Source organism: Camelus bactrianus, chromosome 10 (genome assembly GCF_048773025.1).
Source record: "Camelus bactrianus isolate YW-2024 breed Bactrian camel chromosome 10, ASM4877302v1, whole genome shotgun sequence".
NCBI lineage: Eukaryota > Metazoa > Chordata > Mammalia > Artiodactyla > Camelidae > Camelus > Camelus bactrianus.
In genome coordinates this window covers 63,182,087-63,200,854 of record NC_133548.1, presented here as the reverse complement: position 1 = coordinate 63,200,854, position 18,768 = coordinate 63,182,087, and the positions used below count along the sequence as shown (strand labels likewise).

The following is an 18,768-nucleotide window of genomic DNA, read 5'->3' as shown; positions in this document are numbered from 1 at the left end:
GTTAGATGAGGAACACAACGCCTTTTAAAATCTTCGTAATTCCGAGCATGGTTCATCCCTGACAAACTAGCAAACCCTGCAGCTCTTACTGAAATACTGTATCTTATGCTGAACTCCCTCTACCAGTGTAACGCAGTCACTGCTAATGAAATCCTCAAGGAAGGAAAACATCACAGCATCCTTACATTAAAAAGCTCCAGTGTCCTACTGCAAATGCTGGGACAATGTAATTACCACAGAACTTGCCTAAAATGTACTCCACTCATTTGCAAAACCAATGATTTGCATCTGAAAATAGGCAACTCCAAAAAGCTAAAGATCATAGTAGACTGGGCAAAGAAAGCTTATACAGGAAAGTAAATTAAGGACTGGTGTAAAAGGGGGCTCCTTGCTGCGTGGAGTTAGCGGGTGGGGAGGGCTGGCGGCATGATGTATCTCAAGGGAAGAGTGGCTGCTTATGGCAGGGCATCTCAGTGCTGCGGCGTATCTTATGTGTCCAGTTACAGCTGAGAACGTCTCAGTGATGAGGGCCCAGTTGCACCCTGCGTGGTGGTATGGAAGTGCTCATCTAACCGTGACCTGTTCAGTGCTTATTTATACACACACACACACAGAATCTGTGGCTGAGGAATAAAGGGCAATATCAGATACTCTTACAGTGCTTCATTCAAAATAATTTTAAGCTAATTAAAAAATAAAGTTAGTGAAATTCGTACTTTAATTTTTTAGTTCTGTGGTCCTCAGACTCTTCTTTTTCATACTCAGTGAAGAGGAGGTTCAGAAGCAGAATTCACACAGACACAGCAGTACACATCCATGTTCTCGCCCCAACGGTATGTTTTATGTTAATGATGTTGTCACAATACATTCTGAAGAAGCCTGGACCATCTGGACAGTCCAAGGACTACAGACTATAAGACATCATCTGTTGACATAAACATCATGCTAAGACCTGATGAGCAGGAAGTAGCAAGCATGTCGAAGGCCTGGAAAGACACAGGTACTCTGGAGAGTGAAAGATGACCCCCCAAGTGATTCAGGGCTTGACACCGTGTTTGTAGGTGTCTGGTGATATAGACATGTCAGGACATCTCTTAAGCAGAAATGGGAGGAAGGAAAGGAAGGAAGGAAAAGGTGAATTAATTTCTGCTGTGGTATACTGTAACACATCTTTTTTATCCAGTCATCTGTTGATGAACACTTAGGTTGTTTCCATATCTTGTCAATTGTGAATAATGCTGCTATGGACATTGGGGTGCGTGTACCTTTTCAAATTAGTGTTTTTGTTTTTGTTGGGTTTTTTTTGGATATACACTCAGGAGTAGGATTGCTGGGTCAAATGGGAGTTCTAGTTTTAGTTTTTTGAAAAACTTCCATACTTTTTTCCACAGTGGCTGCACCAATTTACATTCCCACCAGCAGCGTACAAGGGTCTGTTGTCTTGGCATCCTTACCAACGTTTGTTACCTGTGTTCTTTTTTATTTTGATTTTGTTTTGCGTTTCCCTGATTAACAATGTTGAGTATCTTTTCATGTGCCTGTTGGCCATCTGCATTTCCTCTTTGGAAAAATGTCTATTCAGTTCTTCAGCCCATTTTTTAATCGAGTTGCTTGTTTTTTGCTGTTGAGTGGTATGAGCTGTTTGTGTATGTTGGATGTTAATCCCTTATCGGTTATTTCATTTGCAGTTATTTTCTCCTTTCAGTACATTGTCTTTTCATTTTGTTTATGGTTTCCTTTGCTGTGCAAAAGCTTTTAGGTTTAATTTGGTCCCATTTGTTTATTTTGGCTTTTATTTCCTTTACTTTAGGAGAAGGATTCAAAAAAACTGCTGTGATTTATGATAAAGCGTGTTCTGTCTGTTTTCCTCTAGTAGTTTTATAGTATCCAGTCTTACATTTAGGTCTTTAACCCGTTTTGAGTTTATTTTTGTATATGGTGTTAGAGAATGTTCTAATTTCATTCTTTTACACGAACTTGCCCAGTTTCCCCTGCACTACTTATTGAAGAGATTGCCTTTTCTCCATTGTCTATTCTTGCCTCCTCTGTCTTAGATTAATTGCCCGATAAGTGCATGGGTTTACTTCTGGGCTCCCTGTTCTGTTCCATTGATCTATGTGTCTGTTTTTGTGCTAGTAACATGTTGCTTTGATTAATGTAGCTTTGTAGTAGAGTCTGAAGTCAGGGAATGTGATTCCTCTAGCTCTGTTTCTCTTTCTCAAGACTGTTTTGGTTATTCAGGGTCTTTTGTGTTTCAAAGTTTCTAAAAAATTATTTGTTCTAGTTATGTGAATAATGCCATTTGTATTTTGATTGAGATTGCATTGAATCTGAAGATTGCCTTGGGTAGTATGATCATTTTAACAGTATTGATTCTTCCAATCCAGGAACATGGTGTATCTTTCTATTTGTGTGGTCTTCAATTTCTTTCATTAGTATCTTAGAGTTTTTAGAGTATAGGTCTTTTGCCTCCTTAGGCAGGTTTATTCCTAGGTATTTTATTATTTTAGATGCAATGGTAAATGGGATTGTTTCCTTAATTTCTCTTTTTGATACTTCATTGTTAATGTATAGAAATGCAACAGATTTCTGTATATTAATTTTGTATCCTGAAACTTTACCAGATTCACCGATGAGCTCTAGGGGTTTTCTGGTGGCATCTACGATTTCCTTATTTTATATTTTGGTTTTTGTTTTGGGGGTAATTAGGTTTATTTATCTACTTGTTTATTTTGATGGAGGTGCTGGGGATTGAACCCAGGGCCTTGTGCACGTGAAGCATGCGCTCTACCACTGAGCTGTGACCTCCCCCTATGATTTTCTATGTATAGTTATCATGTCATCTGTAAATAGTGACAGTTTTACTTCTTCCTTTCCAATCTGGATTCCTTTTTTTTTTTTAACTTTTAAAAATTGAAACATAGTTGATTTACAATGTTGTGTTTGTTAGCTTCTGGTGTATAGCATATTCACTCAGTGTGTGTATATATATAAAATATATATATGTTCTCTTTCATTATAGGTTATTACAAGGTATTGAATATAGTTCCTTGTGCTTGTTTATTTTATATATAGTAGTTTTTATCTGCTAATCCCAAACTCCTCATTTATCCCTCCTTCTCTTCCCCTTTGGTAACCATTAGTTGGTTTTCTATGTCTGTGTGTCTGTTTCTGTTTTGTAACTAAGATCATTTGTGCCATTTTTTTAGATTTCACATATAACTGATACCATATGATATTTGTCTTTCTCTATCTGACTTATGTCACTTAGCATGATAATTTCTAGGTCCATCCAATTTGCTGCAAATGACACTATTTCATCCTTTTTATGGCTGAGTAGTATTCCATTATAAAAAGACACCACAATTTCTTTATCCAGTCATCTGTAGATGGGCACTTAGGTTGCTTCCATGTCTTGGCTATAGTATATAGTCCTGCTATGAACATTGGGGGTGCATGTATCTTTTTGAATTAAGAGTTTTCTCTGGCTATATCCCCAGGAGTGGGATTGCTGGATCATACAGTAACTCTAGTGTTGTTAAGGAACCTTCATACTGTTTTCCATAGTGGCTGTACCAAACTACATTCCCACCAACAATGTAGGAACGTTCCCTTTTCTCCACACCCTCTCCAGCATTTATTGTTTGTGGACTTTTTAATGATGGCCATTCTGGTGTGAAGTGGTACCTTACTTTAGTTTTGATTTGCATTTCTCTGATAATTAGTGATATCCAGCATCTTTTCACATGCCTGTTGGTCATCTGTATGTCTTTATTGAATTGTCTATTTAGGTCTTCTGCCCATGTTTTGATTGGGTTTTTTGTTGTTGTTGTTGTTGTTGTTGTTGTTGTTGTTGTTGTTGTTGTTGTTTTTGTTGTCATTGAGTTGTATGAGCTGTTTATATATTCTGGAAATTAATCCCTTGCCAGTCTCATTGTTTACAAATACTTTCTCCCCATCTGTAGGTTGTCCTTTCATCTTGTTTATGGTTTCCTTTGCTGTGCAAAACTTATGTTCAATTAAGTCCCTTTTGTTTATTTTTGCTTTTACTTATATTGCCTTGGGAGATGGACCAAGGAACACACTGCTATGATTTATGTCAGCGAATGTTTTGCCTATGTTTTCTTCTAGGAGGTTTATAGTGTCTTGTCTTATATTTAAGTCTTTAAGCCATTTTGAGTTTATTGTTGAGGATGGTGTGAGGGAGTGTTCTGCTTCACTGACTTACATGCGGTTGTCCAGGTTTCCCAGCACCACTTGATGAAGAGACTGTCTTTTCTCCATTGTATAATCTTGCCTCCTTTGTTGAAGATTAACTGAATCTAGGTGTGTGGGTCAATTCCTTTTATTTATTTTTTTCTCTGGTTGTTGTGGCTAGGACTTCAAAACGATGTTGAATAAAAGTGGCAAGAGTGGAGTCCTTTTCTTGTTCCTGATCTTAGAGGGAATGCTTTCAGCTTCTCACTGTTGAGTATGATGTTAGCTGGGAGTTTGTCATCTATGGCCTTTGTTATGAGGCATGTTCCCTCTATGCCCACTTTCTGGGGAGTTTTTATCATAAATGGATGTTGAATTTTATCAAAAGTTTTTTCTGAATCTACTGAGATGATCGTATGGTTTCTATTGTTCAACTTGTTAATGTGGTGTATCACACTAATTGATTTGCAGATACTGAAAAAACTGCACCTTGCATTTTTTATTTATGTATTTATTTTACAGCATCATATTTTTAAATTGAAGTATAGCTGATGTATAATATTATATGTTACAGATATATAATACAATAATTCACCATTTTAAAGGTTATACTCTACTTATAGTTATTATAAAATATTGGCTATACTCCCCATGGTGTACAGCACATCCTTGTGGCTTATTTTATACCTGATAGTTTGTACCTCTTAATCTTCCACCTCAGTCTTGCCTCTCCCCCTTCCCTCTCCCCACTGCTAACCACTAGTTCCTTCTCTACATCTGTGAGTCTGTTTCTTTTTCTGTTATATTCACTAGTTTGTTGTATTTTTTCAGACTCATGTGTAAGTGATATCTTACAGTATTTGTCTTTCTCTGTCTGACTTATTTCACTTAGCATAATACCCTTCAAGTACATCCATGCTATACACCAGAAACTAATACATTTTAAATCAACTGTACTTCAATTAAAAAGCAAACAACCAACCAACCAACCCATTTAAAATATGGGCAGAAAAACTGAACATTTTTCCAAAAGAGGAAATGCAGATGGCCAATAGGAACATGAAAAGTTGCTCAACATCACTAATATCAGGGAAATGCAAATCAAAATCATAATGAGATATCACCTCACACCTGTCAGAATGGCCATCACCAAAAAGAACACAAATAACAAATGCTGGCAAGGATGTGGAGAAAAGGAACCCCTGTACACTGTTGGTAGAAATGTAAATTGGTACAGCCACTATGGAAAACAATATCGAGGTTTCTCAAAAACCTAAAAATAGAACCACTCTATGGCCCAGCAATTCCACTGCTGGGCATATATCTGAGAAAAGCAAAAACATTAATTCAAAAAGATACATACACCTGCTATTAACAGCAACAATATATATAACTGCCGAAATGGAAGCATCCCAAGTGCACATCAATAGATGAATGGGTAAAGAAGATGCAGCACATATATGCAGTGGAACACAACTCACCCATAAAAAGGAAGGATGTTTTGCCATTTGCGGCCCTTCATTCACTTTTTTTTTTTTTTAACTTTAAAAACCAGAATTTTATAACTGGCATAAACATTTCCATTGCATCAAAAACAACAAAATACCTAGAAATTTAACCAAGGATTCTGAAAACTGTAAAACACTGATAAAGGAAATTGAAGACAATACAAAGAAGTGGAAAGATATCTTCTGCTCTGGGATTGGAAGAGTCAGCATTATCAAAATGGCTGTACTACCCAAAGCAACCTACAGATCCAATGCAACCCCTGTCAAAAGCCATGACATTTTCCACAGAACTAGAACAGACAATTATCACTACAAAAAAAGGACAAAGTTTGGTAGGTCTTTTCATGTTTTGGAGGCAGCACATCCCACTCTTGGGAGGAATAATCTGACTCATTTATTGATTTATTGCGTGACACAGAAGGCTGTTCTTTTTTTTTTTTTGGTTGGTTGGTTTTATTTGTTTGCTAAATTTTTTTTTTTTTTTTTTTAAACAAGGCGCAGAGCAAAAAAGGCCTCTGCAGTAGGTTGGGAATGGGGGACAAGCCACCCTGTTACTTGGGCCAGATGACTTGGCAGATCCCATACTAGGAGAATTTGTGGTAGAGAAAAATGCCTTGTGGAGCCTCTGGCAAGTTTTGATGGGAAAGCTATGTTGCAGACCCTTAAGATTCTGGAGCAAGGCCATGCCATCTGCGGAGCAGAATACTGTATACTGTTTGCAAAACAGTTCCTGTCGTGCTGTTGAGCCCTGGTTGAGACAGAACATCTAGGAAGTGGACAGGATGCCTTGATGTAGCCTCTGTCCTTGGCCACCCCAGTGGAAATTATGCATGAGCCCAGCAGCACCATCTCCCTTTCACCAGGGTTCATCTAGCTACTGTTCCTGTTGAATGATGTGCTTGCAGTAGAGGTCAAAGTTAAGCTCCTGATATGGCACCATCCCTTAAGGAGACCAGCCAGCCTCTTCGTGGCAATTGTGTTACATCAGGCCCCTTACACCTTGGAAAGGGCAATGTGTCATCCCTACCAGAACTGCCATGTATTCTTTGGTTTGCCTTTCCTGCCTGCAGGGCCTTGGCCAGCACCACTTGATAAGGGCTCACGGAGTAACTCACTGGTTCTACCACATACAGCATGACGTGTACCAGAGGACGTGAGCCTGAGAGCCTTCCTGGAGGCACAGCTGAGGCACTAGCTTCGAAATCACACCCTGCGAGGATGGGGTGCCATTCTTCAGGATGCGGTATAGACTTTAAACCAGTGCATGTTTTGTGCTACTGTTTCCAACAGGTAGAATACAGGGATGTGGGCACAAAGGAGAGGATGTCGGAAGGCCCCACTCTCTGTTGACCCGCTTGGAAAATGTGTGCCTTCTCTGTCTTTAGGCTCTGTTGGTCTACCTGTCCTTGACCTCAGGGAACGCCTCTCACCAAGTGAGACTATCAAAGTCTCCCTAAGCTTAAAGCTTTGGCTGCACCTAGTCACCGTGGGCTCCTGATGCTGACGGATCACAGGCACAGAACAGGGGCGCTAGACTGGCAGAGGTAGCTGACCCTAATCGTCGTGAAGAGCTAAGACTGCTACTACAGGATGCAGGCAGTGAGGAACAGATCTGGTACTCTGGTGGTTCACTGAGCTGGCCTTTTGATACTCTCACGCCCAGTGCTGACTGTAGATGACAAACCACATTCTGAGAAGCGCATGGTAACCAGGTGCTCGCCCTACAAGACAAGCCACCTGGACCAAGAGAAGTGCCAGCTGAGGGGGAAGGGAACCTAGAATGGGTGAGGAGATGAGGATTATCAGTTAAGTCCCTGAGACTAATTGCAGCCTCAAGGGCTACAGTTTGTCCCACTAACCTTCCTCATCTAAGTCTTCCCCAAAATTACGACCAGCCAGAATCTTGGAGAAGCTCTGCCTGGATGGAATGAACAACATGAAAATTCAGAAAATGGATCTGAGTGGGTCAGGAAGTGGATCTCATAGAGGACGCTGTCAGTGCCCTAGCCGGATCCCATCACTAGGCTGGTGCACCTCTCCTCCCGCTGCTGCGGGTGCTCGCTGCGCACAGCTGGCTGATTCTCTGGACATCTCAGAGGCAGTGACTGATTGACACAGGGTCACAAAACACCAGCCAGGAAGGCAGTGGAAGAGGAAGACTCTGAGCTCACCCCCTCTCATGAGTACAACAAAATCACGACTGCAGAACAAATGTCAGTGACAAAGACTGGAACCTATGAGAAAAGATCGTCTACAACTACAGCCATCAGGAAGGAGCCACAACCAGACAGGTAGGAGGGACGACTCGTGATATAATCAATACCCCTGTAGGCAACGCCCAAGCTGGAGAATAATTATACTGCAGCGGTCCTCCCACAGGAGTGAGAGTTCTGAGCCCCCTGCCAGGCTCCCCAGCCCCGGGTCCAGCTCTGTGAAAATAAGCCCCTGGAGAATTTGGCTTTGACGGCCAGTGGGGCTTAACTGAAGGACTGGGGGAAACAGAGACTTCACTCTTAAGGGGCACACACAAAATCTCATACACACTGAGACCCAGGGCAAAAGCAGTAATTTGACAGGAGCCTGGGCCAGACCGGCTTGCTGGTCTTGGAGAGTCTCCTGGAGAGGCGGGGATTGCTGTGGCTAACCCTGGGGACACAGACACTGGCGACAGACATATTGGGGAACACTAAATGTGTGAACACTCCTGGTGGCTGACATCTTGGATCATTAACATCAAGACCTGGCCTCACCCAGTAGCCTGTAAGCTCTAGTGCTGGGAGGCCTCAGGCCAAACAACTTAACTGAGCCAGGACACAGCCCCACCCAACAGCAGACAGGCTGCCTAAAGACTAACGAGCTCACAGCTGCCTCTGGACATGCCCCTAGACAAGGCCCAGCCCACCAGAGTGTCAAGACCCAGCTCCACCCAGCAGTGGGCAGGCACTGGCCCCTCCTGACAGGAAGCCTGCACAAGCCTCCAGAACAGCCTCACCCATGAGGGAACAGACACCAGAAGCAAGAAAACTACAGTCCTGCAAGGCAGGCCAGACCCTACCCTCGGACTAACTGGGCCCTGGCCCTGCCCACTATCAGGCCAGAGCAACCTTCTGGACACCCCAGACCCCATATCCAAATCAGGAACCACTTCCCCCACCAACAATATGAAATGAGCTCTGGGATCCCTGGGCCCTGCAGTCAGACTCCAGGAACTAGCTCTGTCTGCCAGGAGTCCAGCACTAACCCCAGGATCTGGTGTCACTTGCCAGTGGGTGGGCAACAGCCCCAGAGTCTTTAGGACCCTGACTCTGCCCACCAGTGAGCCAGCAACAGCCCCAGGGCCCCCTAGGGTTCTGCCACCAGCCACCTCGTGACCAAGCCCCGCTAAACAGCAGCCAGCATTATCTGCACAGGCAGGGCCTGGCAGCCAACCACTCTAGGAGCCAACAAGCCCACCAGACCACCCACATAGTCAGCCTGCCACAACACAAGGACCCATGCAGCCCTCTAAGGGGGGACCCATAGAGCATGTAGCTTGGGTGACAAGAGGAGAGTTCACTGCTAGGACGCATGGGACTTCTCCAAGTTTGAGAAACGTAAATAACATACCACATACATAAAAATAAAAATAGCAACATAGACAAAATGAGGCAGCAGAGGAATGTGTTTCAGACAAAGAAACAAGATAAATCTCCAGAAGAAAAACTAAGTGAATTGGAGATAGGTAATCTACCAGAGAAAGAGTTCAGGGTAATGATCGTAAAGATGATCAAAGACCTTGGGAGAAGAATGGATGCACAGAGCAAGAAGCTAGAAGTTTTTAACAAAGAGTTAGAAAATATAAAGAACAACCAAACATAGCTGAAGACTACAATAACTAAAATGAAAAATATACTAGAAGGAATCAACAGTAGACTAAATGATTCAGAAGAATGGATCAGTGAGCTGTAAGACAGAGTAGTGGAAATCACTGTTGCCAAACAGAAAAAGGAACGAAAAGAAATGAGAACAGTTTAAGAGACCTCTGGGACAACATCAAGTGCACTAATATTTGCATTATAGAGGCCCCAGAAGGAGAAGAGAGAGAGGGCCCAAGAAAATATTTGAAGAGAAAAACCTCCCTAACCTGGGAGAGGATACAGTCACCCAAGTACAGGAAGCACAGAGAATCCCAGACAGGATCAACCCAAAGAGGAACACACCAAAACACACTGTAGTCAAAATGACAAAAATTAAAGAGAGAATACTGTTTGTAGCCTTTTTAGACTGGCTTCTTTCATTTAGTAATATTCTAACCCAATGACATTCTGGAAAAGGCACAGCTACAGAAAAAATAAAAATATCATGGTTTCCAGGGGTTTGGGGAGAGGGAAGGAGAAAGGAATGAATAGATGGAGCACAGGAATTTTTAGGGCAGTGAAATTACTCTGTATGATACTATAGTGGTGGCTACATGTCATTATGCATTTGTCAAAACCCATAGAATATACAACATCAAGAGTGAACCCTAATGTAAACTATGGACTTTGGTTGATAATAATGTGTCCATGTTGGTTCATCGATTGTACCAAATGTGCCACACTGATGAGGGATGTTGAGGGTAGGGGAGTATATATGTGTGGGTGGGGAGGGCTATGGGTGAACTGTCTGTATTTTCTGCTCAATTCTGCTGTGAACTTGAAACTGCTCTAAAATATAAAGTCTACTAATTAAAAAAAAGAAAGAAAAGAAAAAAAGGGAGAGGGCCCAAATTAATAAAGTAAGAAACCAAAAAGGAGAAGTTACAACTAACTCCATAGAAATATAAGGAATCCTAATAAGCTACTATGAGCAGCTATACGCCAACAAAAAGGACAACCTAGAAGAAATGGGCAATTTCTTAGAAAGGTACAATCTCCCAAGAAGAAATAGAAAATATGAACAGACCAAGTACCAGGACTGAAATTGAAGCAGTAATTATAAAACTCCGAACAAACAAAAGTCCAGGACCAGATGGTTTCACAGGTGAATTCTACCAAACATTTAGAGAAGAGTTAATACCTATCCTTTGGAAACTATACCAAAAAATTGGAGAGCAAGGAACACTTATAAATTCATTCTTAGACCACCATCACCCTTATACCCAAATCAGACAAATATATCACAAAGAAAACTACAAGCCAATATCACTGATGAATATAGATGCAAAAATCTCAATAAAATAGTAGCAAACCAAATCCAACAACACATTAAAAGCATCACACACCATGATCAGGTGGGATTTATTCCAGAGATGCAAGAATTTTTCAGTATCCACAAATGAATTAATGCGATACACCATATTAACAAATTGAAGAATAAAAAACATATGATCATCTCAGCAGATGCAGAAAAAGCTTCTGATAAACCTCAACATCTATTATGATAAAAACTCACCAGAAAGAGGGCATAGAGGGAATATATCTCAACATAATAAAGACCATATATGACAAACCCACAGCTAACATCACACTGAGCTGTGAAAACCTGAAAGCATTTCCTCTAAGATCAGGAACAAGACAAGGATGCACATTCTTGCCACTTATATTCAACATAGTTTTGGAAGTCCTAGCCACAGCAATCAGAGAAAAAAAAAAAAGAAATAAAAGGAATCCAAACTGGAAAGGAAGACGTAAAATTGTCACTATTTGCAGATGACATGATACTATGCATAGAAAATCCGAAAGATGCTACCAGAAAACTCCTAGAGCTCATCAGTGAATCTGGTAAAGTTGCAGGATACAAAATAAATATACCGAAATCTGTTGCATTTCTATACATTAACAATGAAGTATCAGAAAGAGAAATTAAGGAAACAATCCCATTTACCATCAAGTCAAAAATAATAAAATACCTAGGAATAAACCTGCCTAAGGATGAGAAAGACCTGTACTCCAAAACTCTAAGATACTGATGAAAGAAACTGAAGACCACACAAACAGATAGAAAGATACACCATGTTCCTGGATTGGAAGAATCAATACTGTTAAAATGATCATACTACCCAAGGCAATCTTCAGATTCAATGCAATCTCAATCAAAATACAAATGGCACTATTCACATAACTAGAACAAATACTTTTAAAATTTGTATGGAAACACAAAAGACCCTGAATAGCCAAAACAGTCTTGAGAAAGAGGAACAGAGCTAGAGGAATCACATTCCCTGACTTCAGACTCTACTACAAAGCTACATTAATCAAAGCAACATGTTACTGGCACAAAAACAGACAATAGATCAATGGAACAGAATAAGGAGCCCAGAAATAAACCCTTGCACTTATGGGCAATTAATTAATCCAAGAACAGAGGAGGCAAGAAAATACAATGGAGAAAACACAATCTCTTAAATAAGTAGTGCAGGGAAAACTGGACAGGTTCATGTAAAAGAATGAAATAAGAACATTCTCTAACACCATATACAAAAATAAACTCAAAATGGATTAAAGACCTAAATGTAAGACCAGATACTATAAAACTACTAGAGGAAAACATAGGCAGAACACTCTTTGACATAAATCGCAGTAATGTTTTTTTGGATCTGTCTCCTAGAGTAATAGAAACAAAAGCAAAAATAAGCAAAGAGGACCTCATTGAACTTAAAAGCTTTGTACAGCAAAGGAAACCATAAACAAAACAAAAAGACAACTTACGAAATGAGAGAAAATATTTGCAAATGATGCAACCAACAACAGCTTAATTTCCAAAATATACACATAGCTTATACAGCTCAATATCAAAAAAACAAATAACCCAGTCAAAAAATGGTCAGAAGACCTAAAGACCTAAAAGAAGACATAGAGATGGCCAACAGGCACATGGAAAAACCCTACATCACTAATTATTAGGGAAATGCAAATCGAAACAACAATGAGGTATCACCTCACACCAGTCAGAATGGCCATCATCAAAAAGTACAAATAATAAATGCTGGAGAGGGTGTGGAGAAAAAGGCACCCTCCTACACTGTTGGTGGGAGTATGGGAATATAGATGCCCCTCACGAAACTAAAAATAGTTACCACACGATCCAGTAATCCCACTACTAGGCACACATCTGAAGAATATGAAAACAATCATTTGAAAAGATACATGCACCTCAGTGTTTGTATCAGCACTATTTACAATAGCCAAGGTACGGAAGCAACCTAAGTGTCCATGGACAGACAATTAGATAAAGAAGATGTAATATACACAATGGAATATTACTCAGCCATAAAAAAGAATGAAATTTAGTCATTTGCAACAATGTGGATGGATGACCTAGAGGGTAGTACACTTAGTGAAATAAGTCAGACAGAGAAAGACAAATTCTGTATATTGTCACTTACATGTGGAACCTAAAAATTAAAACAAATGAATGTATAAAATAGAAACAGATTCACAGATATAGAGAACAAACTAGTGGTTACCAGTGGGGAAAAGGAATAGGGTAGGGGCAAGATACAGGGTATGGGATTAAGCATACAAACTACTGTGCATAAAATAAATAAATAACAAGGATATATTTTACAGCACAGGGAAATATAGCCATTATTTTGTAATAACTTTAAATGGAGTATAAGCTATAAGAATATTGAATCACTATGTTGTACACATAAAACTAACATAGTATTATAAATCAGTTAAAAAATTAAACTATACTTCAATAAAAAAAAACAACAACAACAAACATCATAATCACCAGCCAGACTTCTTATCTCCAGGGGAATCAACTCTGTTTTGCAATTCATGCTCCAAGCTCCTGATGAGACCAGGTTAAACAAATCTCTAGCGGAGACCTCATCCTTACCTAGCCTTCCCCCTCTCCCCTAGCCTGTTTCCCTCACTCCTGCTGAGAACACTGCCTCAATAAATCACTTTCACAAGAACCTCCACCTCAGGTTCTAGGAAACCCGACCTCAGACCAGTGACTTCCTAGATTCTGGCTTGAGTGACTGGGTGACATCAATGCCAGTTATTTATTGAGTGAGAAGGGAAAAACAGTAAAAGAAGCCCATTAAGGGTAAGGTCTTATTTAGTTTTGATTCCCCAGAGTCTAGCACAGAGTATACTTTTAATCATTTTTTGAATTGATATATTAATGAAGGAAATGTATTTAATGAAGGAAATGTATTCAATTTTGAATAATCCTTAGTTAGAGGTGACTTGGGACTCAAACAGATTGTCAAGTAGACAGTGGGATATATCAATCCAGATCTCAGAAGATAGGTCTGGATCAGACATATATTGGGAAGTTATAGGTAATAATTAAAGCCATGAGTCTGACTGAAATCATCCAAGATATACAAATAAAAGAAGAAGAAGTTCAAAACGGAACCCTGGGGAACACTTGATTTCAGGCACCCACTCCCATGGCCATGTTCCTGACGTGGTCATCAGTGGTAACTACGTTATTTACTAACAAAGATTTTGTGCAATCCACCTATTTTTTTTCCAACTGACAGTCCAGTACTCCCACTTTCTCATATCATTCCTTCTTTCCTAACTCGGTGTATATTCCATACCCATCATCATAACCACTTGGCAATTTGTCCCTCCATTTAACCTGGCTGTATCTTAGCTACTTGGTAAAACCCAGGCCTAATTAAACCGCCTGCACCGTGCCTATATCTGGGGTATCTGAATGCTGGGGCAGGTTGGTGGAGGAGAAATTACATTACTGCAGGGACTGCTTTCACTTTAGATCATGACCACAGATGTCAAATGGTTAGTTACCACGGCCTGGCCATCTACTCCTCCTCCCTAGTCTGTCCACGTTCTCACTTATGGCCCTGCGAGCTGTATTTTAGGCCATCTTCTGTTTCAGAGACTCTTCAGTCTACCTATACTGCTGATTCTATTTCCTCTTACCTTCTTAATGACTTTGCTTTTGCAAATGAACCTTGTCCCTCTGGGGGTCCTATCCACCTCCTTCACCATCAAACTGTCTTTCCTCTCCTTGGGGATTCCCACTGGACCACTAAATGCTATGGTCTAAGGCCTTGTCCTGGGACAACTTCTCCACTTAATATTATTACCTAGTCTGACAGATTTAAATATCAGCCTTATGCTGATTACTTCCGTATTTTATTTCCAGCTCTGATCTCTTCCTTGAATACCAGATCCATCTACCCTATTGCCTGTTTAACATCTCCACTTGTATGCCTAATAAACACTTTAAACTTAATATCTAACCTAGAAGTCATGATCTTCTCCTCTAGCACAGCTCCTTCCTAGTCTTTCATGTCAGACAGTGGTACCAGTCTCTACCCCAGGCTTAGGCTGAGACCCTAGGAGACATCTTTGAGTCCTCTCTTTTCCTTACTCCCTATAGCCAATCCACTGTCAAGTCTGCTCTGTTCTCCAAAACATCTCCTGGATCTAACATGTTGCTCTACTTCCACTGTTCCCAAGCCAGGATCATCATCTCTTGCCTAGACCACTGAAATAGCCTGACAATTGTTCTTCGCACTTCTACCTTTGCCCATCTATAATTTATTCTTCATTTGGCAGTCAAATGGATATTTTTAAATTTTTTAAACAGATCACATACTCCCCCACTGGCAACTTTCCAATGGCTTCCCACTGCTTTAAAATAAAATCCAAATTCCTTCCCATGGCCTACAGTCTTTACATATCTGAACTTCCCCTGCCTGTTTCTCTGTCCCCATTTCATTACATTCTCTCTTTGCCCTTGTAAGCTCCAGACCACCCCCTTCTCCTTTTCTGGTTCTCAAACTTACCAAAGTTGTTCCTGTCTTAGAGGTTTGCACCAGTGGTTGGTTCCCTCTGGCTGACACTCTCTTCCTCCAGATCTTTGCAGGACTGGATCTTTTTTGTTATTAGGTCTCAACCTAAATGTCCGTTCCTCAGTAATCATTTTCTTGGCCACTCAACCTAAAGTCCTTCCCCACACTCTCATCACCTCCTATTATATCACCTGCTTTTCTTTTCATCACAGCATTTATTACTATTTGATATTTTCTTATTTGTTCATTTGTTTCTGGTCATTAACTGTTCTCTCTTTCTGAGATAAAATGCACATAAAAGAGATTAACCATTTTAAAATAAACAATTCAGTGGATTTAGAACATTCACAAGGTGCTAAAGCCACACCTCTATCTAGTTCCAAAATATTTTCATCATCCCAAAGGGAAACTCTGTACCCACTAAAGCATTTCTCCCTATTTCCTCCTCACTCTTTGCCCCTGGTAACCACCAATCTTCATTCTGTTTTTATGGATTTACCTATTCTGGTCATTTCATATAAATGGAATCATACAATATATGACCTTTTACATCTGGCTTCTTTCCTGTAGCATAACGTTTTCTGGGTTCGTCCACATCATAGCCTGTATCAGTACTTCACTTCTTTTTAATGGCTGAAGAGTATTCCATTGCGTACACATGCCACTATTTGTTTATCCATTCATCCGTTGATGGAATTCCCTTCTTTTTTTCACCAGACTGTAGACTTGTCAGTCTCATCAAAGATGTGTTTAGAACAGAACCTGCCATACAGTGGGTGCTTAATACACATTTATTTTATCAGTGAATGAATGAATGAATGAATGATGAACACCAATACTTAAGGGACAGGTATAGGAGGGAAACCCCTAGAAGCAGATTGGGAAAGGCAGCAGGAGAATCAGTGGAGAAGAGTGTCTTAGAAGCCAGAGAATATGAGAGTATCAACGGAAAGGGATTAAGGAAGATGGCTTCTTTAAACTGTGTATTTAATGAACAACTACGAGGTCACTGGTGGTCCAAGCATAAACAGTGCTGGTGTAGAAGTCAAAATGCAGCAGTGGGTGGAAACCACTGGACTGAAAACAGTGGGCTGGGCCATGTCTTTCAGGGAACTCTAGGGCCTCCACCACAGCTTAAGTCCCCATGCCAAGAGCCACAACAGCACAGAATTTTCTTTCTTGGTTGACTCTGGAGTTAGGAAGGGAGTAATTCAGAATTTTAGAGGTGGAAAGAAACCCAGTGTTCGTTAAGTTACACAACAAACACTCTTGCATGTTTTTTATGTGCCTGCTGGTGCCAGGCACTATTTTAGGTGCTGGGGTTAAAACACTAAACAAAAATAGGAAAAGATCCTACTTTAATGGAGATCAAATTCTACAGGCAGGAGCCAAACAAACAAGCAAACAAATAAAATGTCTTATGGTAAAGTGCTATGAGAAAGACAGAAAACTGGATGAGGGGACAGGGAGTGAAGAGGGAGGTGCTTCTGTGCGGTGGCTTCTCAGGTGCCTCTGATGAGGTGATATTTGAGCAGACACTAATAATCCTAAAGTCCTAAAAACATCTGATATTAGAACAACAGAACACTTAGCAATTTATCACTTTTTTCCCTTCTTGCTGGACTGGACTGTGGCTTACGCTGGAGTCCTTAAAGATCAAAGTTTTGTTGATACACAATTTGCTAAGTCCCCTTAGAGGTTCCTATAGTTAAAATGAGGAAGTTTATTTACTTTACTTTATTGATACGAATTTTATTCTGTTCAAATAATTTTGGCATTTTATGTTGAAATGAAACAAAAGAGCATTTCAGGGCTTTAGATAACTCTAAAACTGTAGAAGTTAATGGTTTTAAGTCTCCTTCCTCCACAGTAGCTTATATCTTAATACCAGTCTCGACCAAAAGGTGATAGATTCCAGAAAGGCAGAAAAATACTCATGGGATAATTCATCCAATTTAAACATTTTCTGTTTTTGTTTTGTTTGCTTGTTTGTTTTTACAATTTGTATCCAATATTTGTAGATTATAGAGAGGAACTGAAATACTACATAATGTACTTTGAATATAAGCAAAGGTAATGGCTGAGAATACTACTAGTTTCTGAAGTGAAAACCCACATATCTTTAAAAAATCTATGATTATTATGTTCAATAAATCAAATCACAAAGTAGAAAGCTTCAGCAGAGAACTGGAAACTAAAAAAGAATGAAATGAAAATTCGAGAACAGAGAAATACTAAAACTGAAACTAACCTACATGAGACCACTTCCTCAAGACTAGGAGAGATGGCTCTTTCATCTTATGCAGAGAAACCAACACAGAGAGTCAAGGAAAATGAAGAAATGGAGGAATATGAAATTAAAAACCCTTCCTACCTGTTTTATGAGGTCAGTACAATCTGATACCAAAGCTTGACAAGGACAACAAAGGAACATTACAGGCTAATTTCTTGTGAACATAAGGCAAAAATTCTAAACCAATATGAACAACCAAATTCAGAGATCAGGTGTGATATAGTCTAAGAATTCAAAATTGGGTTAACTATCTCACATCAAGAAAAAACACATTAACAGAGCAAAGGAGAAATTACGTAAATTCAATAGAAGCAGAAAAAGCATTTGATAAAATTCACATCAATTCATGAAAACAAATTTACTAATCTAGGAATAAAAGGAACTTCCTTAATCTTTTAAAAGGAACCTACCAAATATCTACAGAAAATATTATACATAACAATGAAATATTTAAGGCTTTCCCTTAAATGTGAGAGAAAGATGCTGGAAATACTACTACTTCTACCCAACATTTACTAAAGGTCCTAGTTAGCAAAATAAAGCAAGAAAAAGGAAAAAAGGTATAAAGGTTTGAAAGCAGGAAATCAAATTGATTCTAAATATAGAAAATCCAAAGAATTTATAGGACTGGAAAACATGTGTGAGTTCAACTGAATATTTCCATGGGAAAAGGGATTAAGAATCCTACTTTGCACGAAATTAATTCCAGATGTATACTTAAAAAAAAAAAAGAGCCAAAGCCTCTGGAAGATAACATAGGATAATATTTTTACAACTTTGGGACAGGCAAAAAGTATTAAATAGGACACCAAAAGATTAACTATAATGGGAAACATTTGTAAGTTTGAATGCATTAAAATTAGGAACTTCTAGTCATCAAAAGATTCCATTAAGTGAAGAGGTTAAGTAAGAATAGGAGAAGATATTTGTAATACACATAATCAACAAAAGGCTTATATCTAGAATATATAAAGAACTCTTAATAATCAAGAAGAATAAAGACAATGCAACAGAAGATTAGGCAA

At 39.6% G+C, this 18,768-nt stretch overlaps 1 protein-coding gene across 3 annotated transcripts in view; it reads right to left on the bottom strand.

Annotated features, from left to right (window-relative positions):
- Positions 1 to 18,768, bottom strand: part of DEUP1 (deuterosome assembly protein 1) — an 89,868-nt gene that overhangs the window by 709 nt on the left and 70,391 nt on the right. The gene's annotated exons all lie outside the window — the stretch shown is intronic.